This window comes from Physella acuta, unplaced genomic scaffold, assembly GCF_028476545.2.
Source record: "Physella acuta isolate Inbredline_101_S28 unplaced genomic scaffold, ASM2847654v3 ptg000852l, whole genome shotgun sequence".
NCBI lineage: Eukaryota > Metazoa > Mollusca > Gastropoda > Physidae > Physella > Physella acuta.
This window is the reverse complement of record NW_026732369.1, coordinates 107,011-114,017: the sequence shown is the minus strand read 5'-3', so window position 1 is coordinate 114,017 and position 7,007 is coordinate 107,011. Positions and strand designations below refer to the sequence as shown.

General features: G+C 34.8%; 1 long non-coding RNA gene across 1 annotated transcript; it reads right to left on the bottom strand.

The window, feature by feature from the left end:
- Positions 1-402: 402 nt before the first annotated feature.
- Positions 403-1,475, bottom strand: LOC131952113 (uncharacterized). Its single transcript, XR_009388505.1, has 3 exons — positions 1,365-1,475; positions 1,020-1,077; positions 403-781 (listed from the first exon to the last, which is right to left on the bottom strand). It is a non-coding gene; the product is annotated as an uncharacterized LOC131952113 (long non-coding RNA).
- Between the last annotated feature and the right edge of the window lie 5,532 nt (positions 1,476-7,007).

Here is a 7,007-nt window from a genome sequence, read left to right as displayed (position 1 = left end):
CCATTTTGTGTGTTCTGGGAACATGTTGTCATTTTGTGTGTTCTGGGCACATAATGCCATTTTGTGTGTTCTGGGAACATGTTGCCATTTTGTGAGTTCATGGAACATGTTGACATTATTTGGCTGTGTTCTGGGAACATGTTGCCATTATGTGGCTGTGTTCTGGGAACATGTTGCCATTATGTGGCTGTGTTCTGGGAACATGTTGACATTATGTGGCTGTGTTCTGGGAACATGTTGACATTATGTGGCTGTGTTCTGGGAACATGTTGACATTATGTGGCTGTGTTCTGGGAACATGTTGACATTATGTGGCTGTGTTCTCGGAACATGTTGCCATTATGTGGCTGTGTTCTGGGAACATGTTGACATTATGTGGCTGTGTTCTGGAAACATGTTGACATTATGTGGCTGTGTTCTGGGAACATGTTGACATTATGTGGCTGTGTTCTGGGAACATGTTTGTTTCATTTTTAAATATTATAATAAAACATTTTTAGAAATTCTATATTAGGAATTGTGTATATATATATAAATTTATATATTTAATAAGACAATTTGATGAATTATAATAAAGAGCAAAAATGATTCAAATAAGTTTAGAAGTATTTGGCTTGATGTCCCAACAGTGAACTGTATTCCGAGCTTGTTTCCCTAGTGATAACCCATCTTTTTTGTGCCACCCTTCCAATCAAATATCCAGCTTTTTCTTGGCCTGTATCATAATGCTGGTCATAGACTTGCTTGATTTGTGTATCACAATATGATTTTGAATATTCTTCTGTAAATGAAATAAAGACAAAATATTTTGATATATTCTTTTGTGGAACTAGCAAGAGAAATTCATTACAAATTTATATTACTATCTCTACTATTTCTTTAGTATAACTAATTACTTTGAAAAGATAAAGCACTAAACATGATGAATAACAAGAAACAAACATTATCAGCAAAGATTATAGATTTAAAATTGTGTTCATTCATATTGAAGATTAATGAAGTAGACTATCAATATTTACCCTCTTGATGGCTGATACTTTGATTTGATGTCTTTACTTTAAGCTTACACATCAGTCTCTGTGTGGTAAAATATGAAATAATATGCTTCAATAAAACTGTTTCAGTATATTAATTACATTAGATAAGTACATAGTTTTGAACTCTATAACAATATGTGCTTCAATTATCATTCAAATATAATACCCTCTATGTTGTACAACTCACTGATTTATTAGAATTTAAGAAAAGACAATAATTAATAAAATATTTTGGATTAAAATCCATTATATTTATTATAACGTATAATTCTATCTCTTGCTATAATAATTACTTTAAAAAATGGGTTATGCCTATAGTACAGTTACCTGAGGATGAAACTAGGCACAGTGTATAGTCCACGGAGACTGATTAATATCCCTTGTAATTGAACATCAGTTGTAGTTATGAAATATGGATGGCCAAACACACACTCATAGTCCTGAAAAGCAATTTACACATAGATTAGCAAGAATATCTTACAAATTATTAAATTAAAGCTAATCCCTATTTAGTGCAATCCATCAAAGTAGTAGCATTATTGTTAAGTTGTAGACACAATACAAAGTAATGTTTGTTCTGTGATTTACATACTTTTATAAAATAGCAATCAAATTATATATATATATATATATATATATATATATATATATATATATATATATATATATATATATATATATATATATATATATATATATATATACATATATTCATTGTAAATTTTAGTTATGTCTTGCTATTAAATTTATTTACTCGACTGATCTAAACTCACTTTATTTAAACATAATATAGTGGATAAGTATAGTGATTTTATTATTCAGCAATAAATAGCAGGCCCAAAAAATTTTAAATAGTAACATTTGCGAATGAACACATTAAATTCTATGTATTTCCATTTCTATGTCTTTCCCAACTTGATGCATATTACTAACCAAGCATTAAACTATAATCCTAAACCTGACTCTAATTACCATTTATTGTACAACCTGAACCTTTGAGATACCATGTTATAATATATTATTTTAAAAAAGAGCTTACTACTAATTACTAAAATCAATTGTTTTTAGTATTAACTGAGCCGCATACTATCTGCTGCTATTGTCATCACCAGAAATCCAGTATGTTGGCAAAGATTAGTCTCTAAGTTCCCTACAACCTCTTTCCTCTCGAGTGCGGAAAACACTGAAATCATTAATAATTATTTCATTATGCCTAATTGTTTAAAGGTAGTATTAAAGTAGTACTAAATAGTACGAGTCTTAGTTACTATAGGTCTAATGATAATTATTATTGTGTAAGCTTACATGCTTTAAGTTTTATGCACAATATTGGTATATAATATATAGTCTATAGTATATAGGCCTATAAGCCTAAATATAACAGCAGCTTGAATAATGCTCATTAGCATGCATTCACTATAAACTATAAAGATAAACAAATATTTCAATTTAATTTAATTATAACTAATAGGCCTAATAGTAAATAGGCTTTTTTCTTGTGGCAACAAATTTAAAGTATAGGGCAGTACAGTTATATTTAGGCTCATAGGCCTATATACTCTATAGCTTAGGCTATATACTATAGACTATATATTATATACCAATATTGTGCATAAAACTTAAAGCATGTAAGCATACACAATAATAATTATCATTAGACTTATAGTAACTAAGACTCATACTATTTAGTACTACTTTAATAGTACCTTTAAACTATTAGGCATAATGAAATAATGATTAATGATTTCAGTGTTTTCCGCACTCGAGAGGAAAGAGGTTGCAGGGAACTTAGAGACTAATCTTTGCCAACATACTGGATTTCTGGTGATGACAATCCCTCCTCGCCTACGCCATTGCTTGTATGCATATGGACGTTATCGGAATTTACTGTATTGCTTATAAGTCGAAAATGCGAAAAAGACACGTTTAACATTACTAGTTTGAAGAATAACATTCATGTTAGCCGAAACAGGTGTATTCTAAAGTTGTTTAAATTCATTTTATTGTTCATTACGATTATGATGTCGTAAAATATAGACCTATTTTAAAAAAGCATAACTAAAAAGTGTTTTAACGCATTTTCTTCTTACAAAAGCCGCACATGCATGATATCATTAACATTACGGCACATCAAACCCTTGAAGAAGCCCCATCAACCATTCAATTATTACGATGGGCAACAAATAAAACGCCCGCATCAAGGTACAGTCCTTATGCTATCGACATTAGCTCAACCTCGGCAACTAACGTGTCCCAAAACCAAGAATTGAAATCTTGACCCATTATTCTGATTAATTAGTGGCTAAACATCTTTAGGCATCTGAAAACGTTAGTTTTTAATCTAGTGTACTCAAAAAGGAACAACATAAAGCTTTATGCCGCCTTAAAAACCCAATCCCATGTTACGCAAGGCGTCGATAGAGAAAGAATAAGGCTTTGAGTCAGAACAAGCAAGGGCTTTGATAACTGCCAAAATACCTAATATGTAGACCTCACAAGTCTAGACGATATATTTGTGCCTCTGTTTTTAGACTTTCAGAACAAATGCATGTGATGTGGTCAGTAGGCACATAAAAGAGAAAAGTAGTTTTAATCTAGAGACTTCAAACATTTCTGAAGGACCGAATTTGAACTTGTAGGCCGTGGTGTCGATGCCAATGTTTAGCGTCGTCCGCAAAGATAAGCTATCGTTATATCATCTCTATGCCCATATTGTGACAGATATTTACAAATGTGTCTAATATAGGACAGAATACATAGCTACTCAACAGAGATAAGCGCAATCACTTGTCCACGACTTAAGAAACCACTGTACTGCAAAACCCACCTAAATGGAAAATGTCTTAATCTGTGTTTTAATACAAATGTGTACCTCGTCGCGAGTTAGGACCTGTAGGTAGTCTGTTACTACTCTATATCTAAAAACAATAAAAAGATAACGTGAATTTTATTTGTTCAATTTCTTGGTTAACCGTATTTGTTGCATCTTGTTCAATTTTGTTAATATTGATTAACTTAAAGGGTTCAAATGTAACAAAGAAAATTGTGACTAGTTAAAGTAGGCCCTATATATCTATTTATATTTATAGAAATGAAAATATGTTCATCCTAAATGAATTACTACATCTTTTTCATCGGATCGCCATAAAACTTTGTGAACAGAGTTTTTTCCAGGAATCTATTCGGAGGGGGGGGGGGGGGGGGGAAGCAGAGCCCCCCCCCCCCATCCCCCGAAGAAAGTCTATCGACCCCACCCCCGAACGAAACGGAATTTATATAGAAAAAATATATTCTTTTAACAGTGTCCGCACGCCCCCCCCCCCGCCCCCGGAAAGATTTCGCCAGGGCTGCACCCTAGCAGGAAGCAGAAGCGTAGCAACCTATTCCGGCGCCCGGGGCGAACTATCAATTATGTGCCAACCCTATTCAAACGCTGGCAAAAAGGCGCCCATCCCTACATACACTCCCCTATATAAAATGATTGAGGATACCAGCCATGTATAAATCTGTTTTCTTAAATTTTACTGAAGAATGATGATTTTTTTAAAAATTGTCTACCCCTTTTGGCGCCCCATTCGATCTGGGGTCTCTGACAGGAAGCAATGCAATTTTTCTCCATAAAAATAAAAGCCAGATGCAATTTGACACTGTTCGTACGAGAGTCATAAAATTTTGGGGAGTTGGTGAAAAGGGTTTCGAGAAAGAAAAAAATTCTTAAGTGTGGCACCCTGGGAGGGTTCGATTTTTCTAATTATACGATTATGAGCTCAGAATCCAGAGGGGAATCCAGAGGGGCTATCTCATCAATTGCGGTCATAGGTAATACTAGATTCAGCAGAGGCGCAGCGAGGGGGGCGGGGGGTACATATGTCCCCGGGCGCCAACCCTAGGGGCGCCAAAATGGTTGGAAAAATTTAAAAGCTCATTGTAGCTATAGTTTTGCATTATAAATATTTAAAAAATACGGGGGGGGGGGCGCCAAATTGAAAGTTTGTCTCCGGCGGGAGGGGGGGGGGGGGCGCCAAATTGAAAATTTGTCCCCAGGCGCCAGGAATGGTGCTACGCCTCTGAGATTCAGTGATAAAACTACACCAGGTTCATCCGCCAGCTCCCCGGCGGTTGAGTGGCCCAGAGCGACCAAGACCCATCTCGGGCGACACTACGGTTTAGATGGGCTACTATAAATGTTCACTAAGTAGAATAATGAGCGCCCGCCGGCGCCCTGGCAGTTGGCAACAGCGAGCGCCCCGGGCTCTACAGAGAGTGCCTCCTTAAAGAGCACCCTACAATAGGGACACGGTGGCACACGACATTTTATAATTAAACCGAATTAAGGGCGCCCCTGCGGAAATATAACAAGTGGCTCCCTGGAGCGCCAAGGGACGCGTCTCTAACACATGGGCGGTCGCCAATGTGTGTTCTACCTCAGTATTACAGAGGTTGATTAACGTATACTCAAGGCTTTCATACAGTGAGCCTTGGTGCGTCTAGGCGGCAGTGTGGACAAACCCCCGCCCCAAAAACGAATATGTGGGTTTGTTTGTTTAAGCATTATCAAAGATTTCATTCGTTTGTCATTCAAATTTGAGAAGTTAATGCTATTACCCCTGTGGTGGCTTCTACGAAAAAAAATTCGATTTGGTGGCGCCCTGGCAGGGTCCCATTTAGCTCCCGGGTTTTCCCGTGAGTACTATGGTACCTTTGTTCGTTTTAATAATTGCGAAACGCTATGAATATGATGGGCTACTATAATCGCTCACTATACCGAGTGAGGCGCCTTCCTACCTACGCCCACCTACCTACATACCTAACTCCCTGCCTACGTACCTACCTATCAACTAACCTGCCTGCGCTGCTGCCTGCCTACCTACTTTCCTAAATACCGTTATTCCTGCCAAACTGCTTTCCTTCCACCCCGCCTGTCTACACACCTCACATTCTACTTACACACACACACACACATATCTTCGTATGTATATATGTATGTGTTAGTGTGCTCTAGGACTTTGTATTTTTACATTTTTGTTGTTACGTAGAACTATTCAGTATAAACGAGTTTCCTTTTTTTTTGACGTTGTAACTGCCGCTAAAATATTCTTTTTTGTATGTGTGCATAAAATAGTGTAGGTTTATTAACAAAAGTAAATTTTAGTATGTATTTAAGTGTATATAATCATTTTCGTCAAGCCAATGTGTTCATAATCTTAAATTTAAAAACGCATGAAACTCGACAGCCAAAGATTTAGAATGAGAATAATTGCTATTTAACCAGTAACACCTATTCTAATTATTGTAATAATATTTTTTTAAAATAAATATACACAGAGATAGATTGTTTTTTTATATAATTTATTTAAAAAGTCAGATTTATTTAACAAGTCAACTGTATTTCATAACGAAAATTAACACAAAATACATTCGAATAGAAACTTTCAAGGGAGACTACTCTAATATTTGTAGGAATAATAGTTTTTATTTAAGAGTTTTTTTTATTATTAGAAGAAAAGTTAATCATGTAGGTTCTATAAAAGATTACCTTGCATTTAAAAAAAAGATATTCTATAGGTTTAGAATGAGAAATAGTCAAAATTATTTATTATATTCATTAGTTGTTTTTTTTAATAATATAGTACAAAGACCTGTTTTAATTATTTTTTAAAAATCTTATTTTAATTAATAAATTATAAATGAAGATCGAGGATCTATTTTTTAAAAAAAATAGTTTAACTGTCCCTAAACAATTGTTTCAATCGCTGAGAAATTAAGAATTAATAATTACGTTTAACGCTTTATTAATTAAACGAGTTGAATTATTTCCGTTTTGATAAACTCTCTCTCTCTCTCTCTTTATAACTACTAACGCTTTATCATTGAGTTTCTTAAGAGAAAAATACAGGAGAGCGGTAGTTATCATTGACTCTGTCATTGATAATTTCATTGAGTCTTTCATAGAAAATAGTGTTTGATCGG